Source organism: Triticum aestivum, chromosome 6B (assembly GCF_018294505.1).
Source record: "Triticum aestivum cultivar Chinese Spring chromosome 6B, IWGSC CS RefSeq v2.1, whole genome shotgun sequence".
NCBI lineage: Eukaryota > Viridiplantae > Streptophyta > Magnoliopsida > Poales > Poaceae > Triticum > Triticum aestivum.
The window spans coordinates 23,334,055-23,355,218 of record NC_057810.1 but is presented as its reverse complement, the minus strand read 5'-3'; the positions used below and the strand labels follow the sequence as shown (position 1 = coordinate 23,355,218).

The window sequence follows — 21,164 nt, the reverse complement described above, 5'->3', positions numbered from 1 at the left end:
GATGCCCCCGGCTGTTCCCAAGCTTTTTCCCCAATTGTATGCTCTCAAATTTTGATAAACGAATAAAGCACGTGGTTAGCTTAAAAAGGGAACTCGCCCGCAGCGCCCCGGCGAGGCTGCGGTAGGTGGAGGAATCGTCGACGCGCGGCCCATCAGCCCGCTGGAGCTTGCCATTGGTGTCAATTGGCGTGGGGGAGGATTTGCAGGTGTCAATGCCAGCACGGTCAAGCAAGTCTTTGGCGTACTGCTGTTGGGAAAGGAAGAAGCAACCTGCGGTGCGCGTGACACGAATGCCAAAGAATCTCTCTAAAAAAAAACCTCATGTCCTTCATGGCAAATTCACCAGTGAGGTGATGAACGATGACCTAACATAAATGATCTGTATCCCTGACCCTGAAAGCCAAAACAGGTTAGGCCGAATGGAAAAACTAGCACACTCTCATGCAGCTGCTCCCTGCGGAAAAATTAAACTCCAGCTCTTTGCCGCTGCCATCCTCAAACAACACATTTTCCTTCTTTGCTGGCCCAAACATATCTAAGGCGCACAACTATATAGTCTGATAAATATGACTTGTATTAAGATGAACTGTCAAGGTTGCACTTGCACCCTTGCAGGAACACCAGAATCAAAGATAGCTCTAAGTCTAAAGCCTCAAGGGACCACATAATAACCAAACTCTGCCTATAGTACCATCTCTGTCACCACAGCGTCATATTATTGTTGAACTGTCGGCGGAACATCTAAGTTTGGGGTATACAATAAATCGAGCGGCGCAAATTACGACGCTGACGGTTCTGGCTCTTTCCCCTTCCTCCCTTTGTTCACAACTTTTGTACTGTCAGCCGGCGGCACGGTGCTAGGCTCCTTGGTGTACATGATACAGTCGTCGAGAGTGTAGATCCTGAAAGCGAGTGAGGATACAGTTGAGGTCTTGACAGCTACTGTGAAGGAGGACCAGTACCACCAATCATTCTTCAAGAACTCGGATCTTATCACTCTCTCCAACATGCTGGTCGCCAGTACCATCTGGAAGAGGCACAGAATAGATACGATTAATCAGTACAGTGGCTAATAACAGCCCTCTCAAGCATTTATTTTGTATGTAGATGATGATGTTAGAGAGATTTTAATATAATGGACAGGCACAAAAATAATAAACACTTTTTGTGTGTGGCACAAATTAAGGTGAACAAATAGATGATGAAGTCACCTCGGATATTGATTCTGCACGCTTCACAAAAAAACGCCATGAACGCCTTCTCATTTGTTGAGACTTTGAGGCTCTGAAAGCTTCCTCAGGCAACGCTGCTTCTATATCAAGCAAATGGATCTTTTGCTGCTTTAGGATATGGGAGTTTCTTCCTGTAACAGGTCTCAATGATGACTCCGGAACCAAGCCACCGTTAACAGCCAGCAATCTTGTTGGCTTGTCTGTTGCAGAAGATGCTGCTTCCTCACAGGAAGTAGTGTCAGTATCAGGGGCTGGCTCCTTAGTTTTTGACACATTTTCATCACAGGAAGTACTAGCTGCAGGACAATCTTGAGCAGAATTGGACCCCTCCTTCCCTAGCTTTTGTACAGACATTGCCTGGCATTCCTCTAAGGAGCTGGAAACACAATCATCATTTGGGATGTCATCTTGCTTTTTGTTTTTATTCAGAATGACTGGAGGATCAATAAAAGCTGCACGTGAAGGGACAAAAGACGGAACTCCGTTTGATCCAATAAGTCCAATATCCTTCACTATCTCCTTGCTTGAATCATTGGTGGAAAATTTTCTGCAAATCACTTCAAAGCCATATGGGCATGACTTCATCGGTTTTGTGGAGTCAGACTCAGAGGTGGAGCTAGGATGAACAGAATCCTTGTCCTTGTTCACATGTCCATTGCACTTTCCAGCATGATCTTCATACTCCGTTGATGTGAAGTAAGTCTCGTGACATGCTGTGCAGTGGTGTTGAGCAGGCCATATAGGCTCTAAGCAGTCGCAGCGGCATGTTTTCCCCAAAATTGCTGCAGCCTTGGTACTGGGAAGTTCCATAAGCTGCTGCTCGCTGCTGTTCGACGACCCCTGGGATGATACTGGAGGATCACTGAGAACAAAATTACCCAGGTGATGAAGATGCCGCTGCCGCTGCCAGTACTGCTGGATACCACGTTTCAGCTCCTTCTCCCATGGATCGTATTCCCTTAGCCAGTCAACAAGACTATGGATTTCTTCATCCGATTCATAAATGACAACAGATGCAGAATTCCATCCTTTACAATCAGAAGTAGATGGTGGGTCCCTCTCCTTGCTTATCAGCATGCTTCCATCAACGACCAGTAAAGGACGTTTACCAAATCGTCCTAACACCCAGTACAGTCGACCCAACGAATCCTTTCCCAGAAAATCTCTTCTCAGGGTTGCCATATTAAGCTCTGACTCTACTGTGCCAATTGACTCCTGCACTTTTGAAATCTGGTCAGATAAAGTATCCATTTCACCATATGAAGTCCTCATTTCCTCCTTATCTTTCAGATGCTTCAATTCAAAATTCAAAGCATAAAACTTCTTCTGGAGATCATTGAACTTATCTGGACATTTTTCTATATGTTCTCTTATCAGGACTGTGTTGAGCATTTCATCACAAAGAAATTTCAGCATATCGATTCTCTGCATTTTGAAGATAAATGTTAGACAATGTAGGTTGTCACTTTGTCCACTATGAAAATCAACACAGAGAAATTATTAGGTCAAGTAAAATCATATAAAGGAATATAGCGAAATGTGCAATACACAAAGAACTAAAACTTCCAAACAGTAAATAGTAGAGATATCTACTTGAAAGTTGAAACATAGAAGAGAAAACCTTACCTCTTGTGTGCTAAGCTCCCAGTACTCCTTTTGTGCCACTGTTGCAGCTAACTTAATAAGCATGTCATGATAGGGTCCTTTCTGTTGTGGTTTCAAATCCTGAATACCCTGGTCAAGATGTGATTTCTTTTGAGCTGACATGCACGATGGTTTGCCGTGAAATGCATGAGACTCTGCTCCTTTTCGCTGTCGTTTAAAATCCAGAGCACCCTGGTCAAGATGTGATCTCTCTGGCTTTAACTTGCACGATGGGCAGAACCAGTTTCCTCGTGGTATACGAGTTAGTGGTGGACTCAGGCAATAAGTATGGTACTCCGCGTCGCAGCCATCACACAAGAGAACAATGTGATCATCTCTATCAATGCCACATGCTTTGCAAATACCCACCTCCCATGGAGCTTTAGGTAATTTGGTCGCTGCAGTCACAATGTCATGTAGCTCCTCATGGATTTCTGAACCAGTATTCTCATTAGAGAGGTAACTATCAAATCTCTGAACAAGGTCAAGCACCTGCACCAGCCATGTAAAAAGAACAGAAAGCCAAAAGGTTTACTAAAATCCTTGAAAATAATATAACTTAGTAAACAGGAAATTTAACAGTAAGCTAATATATGCTCAAATCAGCATAGATAATCCCAATGAGATGGTACAAAGCTAACTAAGTGACCCATTTCTTTTTCTATTTGCAATATTATCTTGATCAAACAACAAGGAAACACAGAGCATGTTCTGCAATCAAAAGACACAATTTGCTAAAAATGTCCTTTAACCAGTTGAAAAGTAGGTGTTCGAAGCAGTAAACTACCATACAGAGAGGGATAACAAACCTCTGTCTTATACAATTCAAAACTCTTAGAGAATTCTGCAACCATTTCCACTATATCCGTTCGATCGGCACATGCAGCATACGGATTACGGATTACCTGCAGGTAAACATAACAGATCAGCAAATTTTGTAGTTTGTGCACAAGCTAACAGACAGTGTGCTGAAACTAGAAAACAAAGTTAACAGTTAGCTTCTGCAGGAGTATTTGCAGGCACATGAAGTCATCCATGGAAAATCTGAGAAAATATCCCATGCGTATGACCAGACCATAGCATAATACAAAAAAGGCTGTTAAAGAAAAATGTACCTCTTGCACATCCTCAAAAAAGTCTCCCAGGATCCACAGTAAGCTCCCATAGCCAACCTTATATCAATTGTGCGGAAGTCCAAAGGGCGTGGCACCATACCAGAAAACCCAAGGATGCCCTCATCCTCATACTCATTAGAGTTCACTACAATAGTTCCAAGCAGATCCCCAAAAAGCTTATATTCATCTGAGGAAATGGCATGGCGCAGGGCAACACGACACTTCTTCAAGATAATCTCTGAGATGGAAATAGTTTTCCTTCCATTTCTTGGGGTTTCCGGCTTTTGTGGCACTATTGCACGGCATGCCTCTGACAACACAGATAAAACAGCTTTCTGTAACAAGAAAAAAAAACGTTTACTGTATTTTCCAAAGTCCCCTAGTCACAAGGGTCCTCAAAATAAAAGATAGAGAAAAGTATCATGGCAACGAATAAGTCTAATAAGGCAGCGAGCTATGCACTGACTTCTCTTCTGGCAGCTATATATATAGTAAAACTTTGGTTAAACTGCGATGCTGACAGAAACTTTGGTTAAACTTTGGTTAAACTAGAAAACGGAATTTATGCATTTGTATTGACGGCCAAGGGAAAAATACATGAGGAGCTGTAATCTAGACTGCAACCCACACAACAAACGGTACTAAAACATAAACTAATACAAACTCATACTTTTATTTTTGCTACCCGTTACTTTTTAAGAGAAAAACACCATAAGCATTGCAGCTCGATCTATCAATGAAAAGGTTTTTATAAGGGCCTGAGAGCAGGTCAAAGCCAGAAAAAGGAAATTAAACGCAGTCTGGAACAGCAATAATACAATGACTGCAGCCTGCAAGAGCATTACTAACCTTGGTTCGTCCAGATGCATTAGCCTTGTAGACCTCTTTACTTATCGAATGTTCCAAAATTTTCCTTGCCCATTCTGGTGGTTTTCGGTCCAAAGCTTGATAGACACAATTTCTAATTCTCGTTCCCACATTTGTCGGTAATTTTCTCACAGGCTCTAGTGCTTCTGCCCAATCTGGCAATGTTCTATTATCAGCAATAGGCACCTCAGCAGAATACTTGTAATCCATCATATAAACCTTGTTTCCTTCACTTGATAGAGAACTGCATATCAAATTCTCTGCCTCCAGAAGCAGCTGAAAGTACAAGACAAAAATTACAGTGCAGCAAAAATAAACATAAATTTTACCATCATCTAAAATAAGAACATGGGAAATTTATAATATCTCTTAGTGGGTGAACAAAACACTATAGATAAATCATACAAGGAACGTAACACAACATCCTTATAAATTATATTCGATATTATCAAAATATCACACAGCTGGACAAGGAATCAATGTAGTCAAGATATCTCCAGCCAAATAAGCAAAACCAAGAATCTTGTCTCCACAGATAATATTTAACAACAAAATTCCTGCAAACAGGTGGAAAAGCTCTGAAAAATATCATAGAAAAAAACAAATGGGCAGAGTCTCGTAACTGATTATATATACTCGCCTTGCTAGGCTTGTACATACCTCTTTTTATTATTACTACGAAATACATATAAATACAGAGTGATGGCATTCCCTGTTGTTTTACCCTAAAAAACAGAAAGCAATACTGATGGTAACAGGTAACCCAAAAAACCAAGGTTTTTTCCTAAGCAGGATAAAACAGGGATATGTGTTATGTCCCTCATGGAAACAACATAGAAACATACTATTATGTAGAGTTAATGTGTATAAAATAATTGTACAGGGTTGCAATCAAAGCAAATATTAATAAAAGAAATAAAGAGTTAAAAGAAAAATCTAAAAACAGATAGCAAATAACCATAGCATACAGCAAGCTAAAGACAACTCATGTCTGATTGAAGAAGGAAAGGAAGGAATGATCCAAATGAATCACAAGGTTCAGCTAATTGTTGAAATAAAATGCTTACCAGGGCATCCTTCTCCATGCCGGCAACCCCAGGTACTGCTCCGCACAGGATGCCACCATCACCGTGTAGGCAGCGGAATAACTTCACCCTTTCTCGACTGGAAATATCAGACACATCCATGCACCCATTTATGGAAGAAATAGCTAACATATACCTTCTAGCCAACTCTGGCCAAGTCAACTTGTTAGCAGTTAGCATATCAAAGTTAAATTTCTTTGTTGGAATAAGGCTCTCAGTGTCCTTCTTTCTTCCGTGCCTGGCTTTTGATTCTTTGGGGTCAATGTTCAGCTTTGATAATACCTCACCAAAAAGAACCTTAATGAGTGCAAGATGAACGCCGGGTAATATTGTACCAGTGCACCTCCCAAGTGTCTGGGCAGCCAATTTATCTAGACGAGCTTCCTTCATAGAGGAAGTTTCAACAGGAATAAATACAGACACAATCTCTTCATTATTAGAGAGACCAGATTCACTATTTGAATGTGATGTAGAAGCATTTGCAGGGGAATTCATTGGTGAAGAGTAATCCCTACATTCCTGAATGCCCATTGACAGTGTTTCTTTCTCACTTGCACAAATTGGCCATGGGTCAGCAAGTTCATCTTCTAATTGTTCATATGAAGGCACTTCTTTGAGATCAATGATTTCAGCAAAGCGCCCCAAGAACTCCCATATCTGCAAGAAATTTTCAATAAGATGGATGCAAGAATAAAAATGAAATGCACAACTTTGTAAAGATGTGTTTCTCAAATAGTAGAAACAGTGAAAGATATGTAAAGAGCTACCTGGAAAACATCTGCCGCCGATTCTGGTTGAAGCTTATGGCTAATAGGACGCCCCGGAGGTAGCTTGCGGATGCTAGAACCGCTGGGCTGAGCAGGATCGTGTAGCCCAGTCACCCCACCATGTCTACCATATGGTGTATCTACATTACTTTGACCATGTTTATGCACAGATAAAAGTAAACCACTTGCAACTGTTACAGAAGAACGAAATTCTGCCCTATTGCACAAGAACTGGTAGTTTATGCAAGACCTGGATCTAGGAAGAGACTCCACAATTTCTTGAACAAATTCCAAATCAAGCCCAATTCTATCATGGCATAACCAATTCTTCAGTAATGTATAAGTAGGTTCCACATCATTCTTCTTTTCTGTAACTCGTGGTATACTGGGGCCATTGGATGAGCAAAATCTAGTTAAGGGAGCGTAAGGACCATTAAAGTTCTGACATCCCCTCCCCTTGTTTAATAAATGATTTTCGCTGCTGTGTGTGCATGAGAATACCAGATGCCCATGTTCCTTATACATTTTTTCACATGCTTCCACCATAGCAAAAGAAATCATCCCCCATACTGAAGAGGGCGATGTTCCCTCAAATGTAAACTCACCAATTTGGTCATTAATATTGGCTTCTTTACCTGGTGGAACATTCTCAGAATATGATGGTAGTATTTGTGACATCATATTTGAGCTCTGTACATCATTGCAACATGAAGAAGTCCTTTGATCCTCCGTATCACTGGTAAAAATTGATAAAAAATCTTGACTGGTCTCAGAGGGATTATCCACCATCATATAAATATCATCATCCATATCATTAGCAGTATCTCCAATAAAACTGCTACTTTCCTTTGTTTCAGCGGCCTTTCTTGCACCATTCTGAGAGAGAATGGTCGAGGCTTCTGGAAGGGGGAACACTGAACATGGTAACCTTCTGACCTTAAACAAAGGCGCAAAACTCCCTCCATCACACACCTCACACTCAAACAGTGAACCAGTGACTCTATCATGCCAGTAAGATGTAAAACCCACCGGCCATATCTGGTGGCAATTGTAGTAGCTTGCATGTTTATCGATATCTCCCAAGTTAGTTATGAAGAAATCTTGATATTGAACAGGTAGGCCAACCTAGAGTAACAACACAACAAAGCAGTGTTATCAAAATCAGCACCAAAGTGAACGTAAGATAAGAGAACTGCAGTATAAAAAACAAAGGCTGTACCAGTAGGAAACAATAACATCTAAAATGGGCACAGGATGAAGAAACAGAATCTGAAACAGGTAATGAGATACTCACACTATGATGATGTTGTTGACGGTTGCAATTTTCCGCAAGAAATTTTGGAGGCTTTGGTGGATTTCTTTCTTCTGCAGGACTCGGGGTTTTTGCTTTCGTAAAAAATGATGGCTCCGTAAAAGTGCTGGAACTTCCAAACTTGTGCTTCTCAGAAAACTTGCGAAATGCTGATTTTTGTGGAAAATCTCTTCTCCTGCCGCGTTTATGATTTGACCTCTGGTCTATGTTTCCATCAGCAATGAAACTTTGATCCACAGGAGGAAATTGTTGTCTCATGATAAAACAATGAGGAAGACTAAATGCTGGCATAAAGTGATTCCCATCTGCAACATGATAGCCAGAAGTAGATTATTATAAGATGCACCACAAATGATGGTCAATAGTTACATTAGAGACCAGTCAACTATAGCATCAAAACGGTAGCATGACCCATAGTTTTTTTGGAACTGGAATTAAATTGCCCTTTATGGATAAACACATAATACGCCTTAGTGGCCACACATGCACTGAACATGGGGCAAGCAGAAGTTTATCTTCATGGTGTTAGCACAGCAAATTGTTATCTAAAAAGTTACAGTGCATAAAAGATTAAAAGGTGTGAAAATCTACAACAAAAGGCAAATACATCTCTCTTGCAGTACATATGATTGCTCTAATATCCTTACCAAAACGAGTTATATTATTCAACTGCAGCCCCTCAAAATGTGGAGTAGCCAATTCAGTCAAATGAGCTCCATCAACAACACTTACTCTGCGAGGATCAAAAGAAAATATTAACTCTTGTGATGATAATGTCTGTACAACAAAGGTTATTAGAAAAATTCCTATTACATTTCTGATATTGTTATTCCAGAGCACCCAAAAACAGTCCATTTATAAATTTTATCGCAAAATAGTTGCCACAAGTTTTTTTTTGCAATAAACAGAATTTCAAGAAATCGGAAGTTTGTTTTTCTTCAAACAGATCTTTCAAGAGTAGTCAAAACAATAACCACGTGACAATAAAACAGCGAGCATCATGTAGAGTAATGAAAGCACTGCTCTGTAACACAATGAACCAGCTATAGAAAATGCAAGCATGCTTTCAACGCTTATTCTCTTCAGCATAGCACATAAAAGTAGCCTAAAACAATGGAAGGATATTAATGATTTGATTGTTCTACAATTTAGTTTACAGTACTACTGAGAATTAATGGAGCGCAACCTATTCAACTGTTATGGTTGTAAACTTCTTAACACACTGATATGCAAAGACAACTCAATAGAGAAAATTCAACGCCATAATAATCACTAAAGGTACAGAACAACAATCATCAAGATAACTAAACATTGTACAGAACGATGGCACATATATACGGCCAAGTCTTGATAATAATCACTGTAGGTACTTTATGTACTTTTAACAAATTCCACGTCACTGTTCCAGCATGTATATCTTACAAGAAATGGCTGTACATATAACCAATAAAGTAGAACAATTTGGTGTAGGGACACCTGGTTGAATGATTTCTGTAAGTACATGAGCATTTGTATTTATGTGGATCTAAATGTGATATGAAAATAAGTAGAAGAGAAGTAGAAAAAAAGGGCATACATGAGGGTTGATGATCGAAAGCATAGAACGTTACTTTCTGACCGACATTCGTTTTCTATAAATTTAGTGTGAAATATATCTTTTCAAAATACAAGAACCAAGCAATCTGACACGTGACCATGGCCCAGTCTCCAAAGGAGACTATCCTTGCAATATGTATGGAATAACTCAACCAAAATAGGAAAGGACTAAAACCATAACAGCAGTGCACTCTAACCTACACTTGATGTCAGGTCAGAATCCATCACTAAGCAGTTTCACAAATGCTCGCCTAATCTTATAGGCTGTATATGATATTGAAATGCTTAATAAAGGAAAGGCGTCATTTGCTAGCAATTGGGTAAAATGCATATGAACTGATCAGAAATATTTGCAGCCATGTGAGAGTTGTCATCAATGAAAAAAATAGCACGATACCCGCAAAAAATAGCACACAATGAAATATAGCTTCGCCCTTCTCCAGATGCTACACAAGTTATAGCGCGCTAATAGCATCCTATATTTGAAAATAGCATTTTGCAAAAAAGAAATGCCAAATATATCCAGAAATAAAGGATTTCAGCAACTACATTTTTCCAGGAACAATACATGCACAAGGTCCAATTCCATGACATAAACATGCACATTCATTTCATACCCAGATTCAGAAGTAGTTTGGGCTTGCAGAGGACAAACAGTAGTAAATTAGTAATACAAGAGAAGAACAAGTGGACACGCATAGATAAGATACCATCAAGCACAACAGATGTAGTATTAGGTTGATACCAAGTACTTATAATTATAGGAAACTGTAGTTCCACTATAGGTGATCTAACATAGAATCAACATGTTTTGTTCAATGAAAAAATTGCAACCGACGAGGAGCAACAAGGCGGCGGCAAGTTCGGCGCGACTAGCTTCCTCTGCCACGGCGACAGGAGTAGCAGGAGGATGATGACGATGGGGACTTGGGCGAGGAAATAGAATGAGGCCGACACTGCTACTTGGATACCGGATGAAGAGAGGATGCTCTCACTTGCCGGCTGACTTGCCAGCACTGGCGGCTTGGCTGACATCGGCATGGCGCCACTGACTTGTTGGAGTTGGAGATGTGGCTGACACCGCTACTTGGAGACGGGAGGAAGAGAAGCCGCTGCCGCGCACAAACCACCGCCGTCTCCTTCACTCATGAGTCACGAGCCGCCACCGCCGCCCTAGGTCAAGAGCTATTGAACTAGTGGAAAATGGGGAATGAGGGTCACGAGTTGGCTAGATTAGGTCGATGGGCTGTTGCATTTGTTGCGTCTACGAGAGAGAGTGAGAGTGGGTTGGGCCGATATCAGATGGTTCGTGTGAACGCTAAAATGCTAAAATGTTTTTTTGTTTAGCGCCGAATTAGCACCGTAGCGAGCAAATTAGGTAAAACATAATGTGGCCCTTCCCGATATGCTATAGCAACGCTATAAGGCCAAAATAGCGCGCTATTTTTTAGTTGGTTGTTATGTCAAAAGAAGAATAGAATAGATGATTAGTGGGTTTTCTATACATAACTTGTTAAGGGATGCCCTTGTAGACCTCGGATAACTCGCAATTAGGAAAGGCATTCCTGACATCAAGTTGAGAGACAACCTATTGTCAAACAGAAGCCACAACAAGGGTGCAAACTATGTTTATGTGGGCAACATGAGCAAATGCCTTGTCTTAGGCATGACCATGCTCATGATGAAAGCCGAGCAATAAGACGAGCCTTGTAGCACTCAAGAGAACCATCACAACCAGTCTTAACCTTGTAGACCCACTTACAATTGATGGGAGTGTGTCGGCGGGCAAAAAGGACACGGGTGGGGTGGACGCTCGAAGGCACACGAGAGTGGCTTTCCAACAGGCCCGATGGAGATGAACGGCAACCAAGTGAACCTGATTAGAGCGAGACAGACAATGATTGTCAATCTAGGCAATGCGAATGTGACTAGGAACATGGGGATGCAGCGACAACAAGGGGATGAGGATGGTGATGAGAGATCAAGAGGAACTCGACTAGAGAAGACCGATAGAAAAAAGATTAGGAGAGAGACGAGTTGCGGCTTCATGAGGAAAAATCAAATCCCTAAACATAACTTCTGGCACCATGCGAAAAAATATGCAACTTTTATTTCCACGAGGCCATAGGCTGTGGCCCCATAAGGCAACAAAACTAAGAGATGATATTGTGGTCACCCACATGTGAGGGGAATGTGATTTGGATAATTACTGAACTGGACCATTTAAGAATCCAATTTATAAATAGGACATGGTATGAGATTTTTAACATCTAGACACTATATGCTCCGATTTCGAACCCGGCACACTAGATATATTATTCCTAATATGCGACGGTACTAGGATTATGGAGTCTTTTAGCAAGATTAACCAACCCTCTTAAATAGGATAATCTGACTTCAATAGAACTTGAATAACAAACTTGTCATATGGACATTACTTGTTTATGGCATGGTGTGGTTGCCTCCTAGTGTTTTACTTGTGAAAGTTTACAGCCTTCTAGAGTTTATTATGTGCTTCTAGTTGTTATATATGCCCTTTACTCTTGTGATTTTGTCTGACATTTAAATACTCTCCGCATGTGTATTACCCATTCACTTGTGTCTATTATCATAATGAGGCAGTACACTACCCTGCCAAGTCTAGCTCCGACATCATCTGTATTTGTATCTGCATACTAGTGCTATCCACTCTCCTTCTAAATCCAACAAAATAATGTTGTATAGGGCATGGTCTGAGCAGTATCCGATCAAATCCACTGCACTTGTACCTGTAGGCTACAAGGAATGGATCATGCTCCACGCCACCGATGACGAATAACACCCTAAGGTGTGAAGACATTAATCATGAAATTACATCATACTTCCTATTCTTTGGTGGAGACACCAATGGTAGAAAAATAGGATGAAATGACATAATGTGGGCAAGGGTTGTAGTGGGTCACCAACACCGAGGGGGATGGCGGCAGGGTGGCATCAAGACATCATACGTTGAGTTCCGTTGCTCCTTTATTGTGGCGAATGTTTCCACCACACCCTCCTATATGATCATAACATATTGTAGGCGGTTTGATGTTCTCGAAGGTATCCATGGGTGGGTATGGCCACCATATTGTTGTTTCTGGCCTCCAACTTGCCCTAAGAATACTTGATGGCAAAATCAATGATGAGCACAAGGAATTATGTATCTTCGTACATGGCGCGGTAAATGTCATAGGAAGTTGTTGGTTGTTCCTTGAACAGGACGAGGCACAAGTCAAAAGAAGAATGTATGCTTGGAAGATAATTTACTTCATCATTTATTGTTTTCCTCTCAAGCATATGGTCTTCTACATACATAGGAAACGCCTCTTAGCAAGTTCGCCATGAAGATATTGTTAAATGGGAAAAATCTTCAATCCAGAAAATATGGCAATGTGATAATGAGCAAACCGAGTACACCCTCAATCCCAAGGATTCCCATAGATCTTGCAATATGTGAGTCCTCTGGGATGTAGGTTGTCAACTCAATATAAGAGGTTACTCAATGACATGGCTCGCATGATGTCTCTTCCTTGATTCATCTCCCCTACATGGCCTAAGGTAATTCCCTTTGTGTGGCAAAATTGTCACATAGAAGTTCACATAGATGCCATCAGCTAGATAGGGGGATACAGTGGCATACCCCTCCGAGAATCACCATCGATGCGTGCGTTGAAATGTAATGTCTCATGAACTTAACTAATCGGTTGTGTAGAAGGTCCCACTTAGACTTCTATGAAGATGCACTGAATTGTGCCGTGGTTCCTTAAACTCAAAAATACAAGTGACATTGGCGATCAAACATTATTTGTCTTAAACCTCGAGAGTTTGCTACTCCAAGTCTTCAGAAAGTATCTAATAGCTTTTTAATGTTCAGACACAACAACGATTCCAATTTCACATCATAACTATGTTTATAGTTGGTCGAATGACAGAAAGAAAGATACGTTCACATCTCAATCGAACCGTTATAAGGATTTAGACAAAATGACCATCTACAAGTAATATGTAAGAAAGAGTTGCCCGATTAATGAAAAATAATGGAAATAGTTAAAATTGGCAATAGCAGCTGCAAGTAGAAACATAATGACGATAATTTTTGAGCCGCGACAATGGTCGCGGACTCCTTATAAGGGTATACATAAATGCCAAATGGGCAATGTTAGGGAAGTCAACAAACCAAAACCACGCATCCTCCGCCTGAACAACACGGGCGGCCAGCCGATCCATATTTTCAGGCGGCCGTCTTCCTGAGCATCCTCTCCTCGTTGCTGCCAGGAGTGGCAGCCGGGCTTGCCCACATAGCTGACGACGGTGGCAGGGCTCCCTTCCTGTTTTCGTCCAATAGCCCTTGGCGATGTACTTTGCGACGGCTTGACTCAGTAATGGCACACGTGATGCAACAACGACATCAGTTCGTGGCTGGGCAGGGGCTACATCACGCCTTCCTATTCCCGATGGCGTTGTCTTGCCGCACGCGCCCCAGTGGTGGAGGAAAGGGAGCCGACAAAGCCACCATGTCCTCGATCTGGAGAGCCTGTTCATCTAGCAGGGGCTAGCACTGCTCCTAAAGCGCTTCCTCAGAGTTATGGCATGGTTGGATGAGGAGGTGGCAATGCAACATATGCCGCGACCATCGCCCGTGTACCAAAGGGTATGTGACGGTGGCCATGCAATAGATGTCGCAGCCATCAGGCCCGATATGGCCGATGTGCTGTTGGGTACTATCGGTCATGTTTGGCTAACTAGCGTTGCCTTCGTCGATGTGGCATCAGCCGAAAAATGGTCGCCGAAAGGGTTGGACCTCGAGATCCAGCAAGGTTCATGTGTAATCTGCTGCCACATGCAACGACGATGGTAGTTGCGGCATGTGGTGATGTCTCATGTAAATCTATCATCTACTGCCACTTGTGAGGATGGTGTTGGTATGCCTAATCGTCTCAAACTTGGGATTTGGGCGGTACATGTGACCTTCTGCCCTCATCAAAGTATGTGTTGTGTTTTGGCAAGCGAATCTTGTCATGGTTCGACCGCATGCTCATGTGGGCATGGTCATCTCTTGCGTGACATCTCACGTCATGACCATGCACATATGCAGTTGTCGGGGTCGTGGAAAGTGGAGGAGATAACACATGATGATTTCGATTGGGTGGTGCTTCTGCAGTACCCGGTCTTGAGCTCTCGGGGAAAACCCTAGGTCTAACCTTGGTTGGTTATACCTAGCAATGGTGGTGCTTTTGCGTGATTACCCTGTTGAAGGCATTGCTTGCAGTTTTCTTGGACCTGATCTTCAGGGTGAAACCCCATGATCTGGCCTTCAATGGTGGATCCGACGACGGGAACGCTTATACGTCGTTTCTTTGATGAGGGCATTTCCTTTGTAGAATCCTTCTCATAGTAATATGTTGTCAAAAGATGGTTGGTGTTGATGGTCCTTGTATATATCGTCGATCGTTGTTGGGTTGCTTTAGACTTTTTCTTTTCTTTCTTTCACCTTGGCATAGATTCGGTCTTATATGACTTTTCTTTTTGCCAATGTGATCCTTGTGTGCGTCTGTAGTGGTGGATGTGTGCATCTTAGTTATGCAGAGGTCGGGTGCGTGTTCATTATGTTTGTATCACTCAATGCTACACTATGAGTTAATAAAAACACCCTTTGTCGAGAAACAAAAACATCAGGGAAAACAAGTCATGGGCGAGAGAAGATACTGGAGTTGGACCATGCTCGATCGAATTAGGATGGACCATAGGGAAGAAAGCAATGGAAATGATTCAATACAATTGGTCAAATAAGGAAGGGTTGTGACAATCCAAGGAAATTACTGGCTAAAGGAGACAAAAACTTTGAAGATTTTTGTGGCTTTGGATGAAGTTGAAGACATACAAAAAACTCGATGGAGTAACAAATAACCATGGACATGCCAAATTAAAAAGATCCTTTAGAGATCTAGCTAAAGAATGCGTAGCGAGGTCGAGAGGTCAAGGTCGATAATCCTAAATCTGAAGAAAGAAAGCTAACAACAAGAGTCGTGTCCACTGATATTGAGCAATGACACGAAGATAACTACACAAGAGGCACTGAAATAGATTGCCATGGTGATAGAGGTTAGGCGTGGATGCTAGCAGAAAGACGCAGTACATGTTTGTGCAAGATAGAGATACTGTTCAGAATGTTGTGACTCGCAACAAATTATAATCGTAACAAGAATGTTGATTTCATTCAATCTTGTAGAAGATTTATGGATTATGTGAATACAAAAGAACTAGTTATGTGGGCAGGTGACACCAGAGGTACATGAGTGCATTCAACCATCGACCATGTGAGCACTCCGCCCATCCTCTTTTTGTCTCTCTTACCATACATCAGTAAGCCTATTTGTCAAGGCGTTTAGGTGCCTTCTTTGTTAGGCTTGTGTTTGGTGGTTGTGGCCCCTTGGTGGTCTCCCAACTCCATCCTCGCCCTAGTGTGGCCATCACAATCTACCTCGTAGAGCTAGTGATTCTCAATGCTCATTAATTTGGGCTTTGCGCCTTCTCTACTATTTGTATGTCTGAGCAACAGTTTGGCAGCCTGCCTTGCAAGGGGTTTTCGGTCATATTAGGTTCTCACCACTTGAGCTAGGCAACTCATGTGGCTGTGCAAAACCTATATGGTTGGCCTGGCTTGTGCGGGTTTGATCTTTTGTGGTTTCATCACCGAAGACATGGAGAAACATAAGACATTAGATCGAAAGGACATTGATGTAACTTCCGGTTTTATCATGGATCTTCTTTGTTGGTGGTATTCCAGTTGTTCTGGTCCATTGTACTATCGTTAATCAATCAATAAAGATAGCCCATTCTAACGGAATCCCCATCTACCATTTCCTCTAGATTAATTTCCATCTGCAGCTCCGCAGCCAGATACCTTCGTCGCCGATGCTTCATTTCCTTCTACTCACTACTAGTGATCCATTCTCCAATTAATCACACCAAGCCAAATCATCTTCTCTTGTGAACCCGGTAGATTCATTAATTTACTGGAACATACTAGGTGATACCTAACCCCAAACTTAATGGACCGAAAGAGAACCCACAAAAGAGTTCATGATACACATTAAAGAGAACTAGTTCAAATTTCCACTAGAATTTTGGATAAAGAAAATGCCATACAGCAATATCATGCAACAATGCAAGAGAAACCAATAAGATACCTTCACATTGAAAGAAAACAAGAACAACTACAAATTTCTCTCCTACAGATTGCGAGTCAGGGTGATTTTAAAATTCCCTAAGGCTGAACTGCATGTACAAACATGCAGGTGTCCTACTTCAATAAACTAGTAGCACAAATCAAATTAGCACCACAACTAGAACAAAATAAAATTATCATTGCGCATGCCCTCACTGTGGTGAAAGGGTGACAACATTAAATTAGCTGCAATATCTCATATACCATGTTCTTTGTAGTAAATCAGGGAGAAACATGTAACAACCACGAATGACTACAGTGTAATACCTAATTTAATAGCCCCTAAAATAAGATGCAACACGTACCATGCCGCACTAATGCTTTAGAAAGCCACTGCTACCAGTTGCTAATTATAGCATTTCTTCTAAACCAAGTCATTTAGGTCTCAGTGTTATCAAGTGTTATCAATAGTCAAGCAAAGCAGAAAAATCCAAAGAACATACTAGATTCATATGCTATGTTGATAGCAAGTGCATCTGTGTAATCATAAGAAGTAGCAAACAAACATCATGTCAAGTTCTCGACTGGACTCACCATTAGTACTACCGGCGTTTCATGAAGAACAATCTACCTACTTCTTAGAGCTAGTATATATAAAATTCACTTATCAAAACAAGATCTAAAATCACAAGGAGATTATTAAGAGGGAGCTGAGATAACTGCGTGGTGATGTCTCAACTCAAAAGTTATTATTTATCTATTGGATTAAATTTAGCTCTACAACTATCAAACTCATCAATCAATATTGTGATATCATCTGGGTGAACTCTGTAGCTATTATTTTCAGAAGTAGCAAATAATGTCATAAGTCATCTCCCATCTCCCAAAACTGAAGGACAAATCTAATTATATTTTTTGGGGTCTGTCTGCACTAGTTGTTGCACAACTAAGTGACTCAATCAAACATAAAAAGAAGAGAAAAGGGAAAAAAGAAAACACACGGATGAAGGAATCTCCCCGAAAATCAATGACATAGGACTTAATTAGATGGGCACACCAAGATGTGCTTTAGCCAAACCGTAGAAACAAGGAAGACACATCTAATCTGTAAATTTAATCAATTGTGTTGCGTCCTAAGTTAGCCCGTTAATTAGACCATAGGTTATACAATCTACAAGAAAAATAACTGCGCGGTATACCTTCAGACTCGATTGCTGGAGGAATAAACTATGCGATCGCCGGGCTCGTGTACTCGATGGCATGATGCATCGATCGGTACCACGGCAGGAGGATCTACACGGGCTATCATGGCGCTCTGTGGCGTCTGGCGATCGACTAGCGCTGCTGCCGGCGCAGAATCGATCTGAACGCAACGGTGAGATGGTAGGCTAGGTCAACTCACGGTGCTGGCCTAAAGATAAAACATGGGCTTGTTTTGGGCTTGGGCATAACACACAACTATTAGCATACAAGGCCACAAGTCCACAACTACTATTCTTCTCAAAAAAAAAAAGGCCGCAACTATTAGCATGGTATGTATATACGAGAGCTCCTATATGCCGCCCGTGAGCGTCCAGATCGACGCGGCAAACGGACCGGCCCAATAAGCACGCGTCGAGCAAAATTTCGAAAACGAAGCATTTTAACAAGTTGGGATCGAACTCCCGACCTCAATCTTGATCCGAGCGAGCCAACCAGCCGAGCTAGCTTCCTACGACGGTAAAATTGCAGCGCCTATCTTAAAGTAGAAATGACAGCGGCAAATAATATATTTTTTTTAAATAAATATTTTATAATATGCGTTGAACAAATTTTAAAATACAGAGAACTTTTTTTAAAGAAACACTGGAAAATTTTCAAGTACACAACTGAACATTTTGTAGTATACGTTGAACAATTTTTTTATATATGATGAACAAATTTTAAATACACAATTAACATTTTTTAATATACATTGAACAATTTTATAATATACTATGAACATTTTTGTAATACACGATGAACAATTTTAGAACGAAATAAAATTAATCTCAGTATATACTTCTCCGGTATATATACCGGCCAGTGCAATAAACTAATAACACAAATCTAATTAGTGCCAAAACTAGAACGAGATAAAATTATCTTTGTGCATGGCCTCATTGCCGTGAAAGGGGCAGCAAATTAGCTGCAGTATCTCATGCGTATACCCTGTTCTTTGTAGTAAATCAGGAAGAAACATGCAAAACCCACGAATTACTCAACACTAAGCATGCTGCACTCTTACTACAAATTAATGCTTGAGAAAGCCACTGCTACCAGTTATTAACAGTCAAGCAAAGCAGAAAAATCCAAAGACAGCAAGTGCATGCATCTACCCTGTTCTTTCTAGTAAATCAGGGAGAAACACATGCAGAAACCACGAATTACTCAGTGTGGCCACTAGATTAAAAGAAGGCGCAACACTATGCATGCTGCACTCTTTCTTACTCTTGTTAATTAAAGCAATTATTTTAAACCAAGTCATTTTGGTCACAGGGTTATTATTAACAGTCAAGCAAAGCAGAAAAATCCAAAGACCAGATTCATATGCTGTCTTGGTTGACAGCAAGTGCATCTGTGTAATTAATCATAACAAAGTAGCAAACCAAACCTTCTCGATTGGACTCGGGAATCAGGATTACCATGTGAAAAGTACTCTCCCTCCGTCCGATTTACTACCCGTACGTCAAGTAATTCCAGACGGGATGAACAACAAATCTACTAGGCACTTCTTAGAGCTATATATATAATATTCGCTGAACAAAAAAAGATGTAAAACCTTAAGGAATTGATCAAGAGGGAGCTGACATAACTGCCTGGTGATGTCTCGGGCGGTGACGCATTCTGGGCACATCCAGCCCTCGTTCACGGCCACCGGAGGCCGCCGCACGACGTTGACGCAGCCTTGGTGGAGCCCACGTTCGCAGGCGTCACAAATTATTGTTGATCCCGGCAGCACGGGGAGGCCGCAGGCAGCGCACATGTGCCGCGCTGGCGGTGGACGCGGCACCTCCACCGACGAACCTGCCGTCGCGGCCACAACGGCCGACCTCCACCATTCCCCACGGTGGTACGCCAGCGCTATCTCGCCGGCTTGGTGCGCGAGCAGCCGCTGAGCCTGCACGTCGGCGGGAGGCGGGAGCTGTGGTGACCGCGGTGGCGGCCGCGGCGGCAGCAGCGGAGGAGCAAAAGCGGGCGACTGAAGAACCGGTGGCGGCAGCACCTCCAGCGATGAACCAGCGGTCGCGGGCGCACTGGCCGTAGCAGCAGCTAATTTCCAGGATTCCGCACGGTGGTACGCCAGCGCTAGCTCGCGGGCCTGGTGCGGGAGCAGCGGCTGGGCATGCACGTTGGCGAGAGGCGGGAGCTGGGGTGGCGGCGGCGGCGGAGGAGGAGGAGCAGCAATGGGGATGGCGGCAGCGAACTCGTGCGGGGGCGGCTGGTGAACCGCCGGCGGTGGTGACGGCGGGGGCGGCTCGTTGAGGTCGATGTCGAGATGTGGCGGGCGATCCATGGCGAACAGGGGATCAGGGTCGCGCTCAAGCTCAGGCTAGGGTTCAATTCCGGGCATAGCAATGGGGAGGAAGGGAGGAGTAGGTTAGAGAGACAGAGCGTGCAAGGTAAAGCACAAGCGCACGAGGGAAGCAGGGCTGGGATCCCGGGGAGAACAAACGGACGGGCGGACGGAACACGTGGACGAGTGGCCCGGGACGCGTAGGTGGAGATGGGCTGTCAGTGAGCAATGTCGTGCCTACGTAGATGGGTTGCGGTGGTGCGGAGCGCGTGACAGGAGCTCTTTCGCCTGTGGAGTGGTGCTCTACCGTCGGTTGGTGTTAACTGCGTCTACTGTCAGTTGTACACAGAGACAAAATATGTTAAGTGTACTGGTAAGATATGCAAAAGCAGCTTTTAATTGCATGCTTTGCTGAAATACGAGATATACATGGAAATCATTCATTAATGTCTTTATTTATTAGCATCTATATTACTATTATATATAAAAAATCTTGTATTAGTTCGGTGCTTTGCTGGAATACGAGAAATTTACTGAAATCGTTCATTAATGTCTTCTTATTATACGAAATATATAGAAACCATTTATTAACATATATCTTGGAAAATCTTGTATTATAATTGTGTGCTCTGCTAGAATAAATCAGTCATAAATATATATTTTGATATGGACGAACAACTGGCTGGACGCGTAGGTGGAGATTGGCTGCGAGTGAGCAATGCCGTGTCTGGGGAGATGGGAAGCAGTGGCGTGCAACACGCGACGTGAGCTCTTTTGGCCCGCGGAGCGGTGCTCTACCGTCGGTTGGTGCTGGCTGCATAT

The 21,164-nt window shown here is 42.3% G+C and overlaps 1 pseudogene; it reads right to left on the bottom strand.

Annotated features, from left to right (window-relative positions):
* Positions 1-499: 499 nt before the first annotated feature.
* LOC123135469 (methyl-CpG-binding domain-containing protein 9-like) lies at positions 500-20,541 on the bottom strand (annotated as a pseudogene).
* Between the last annotated feature and the right edge of the window lie 623 nt (positions 20,542-21,164).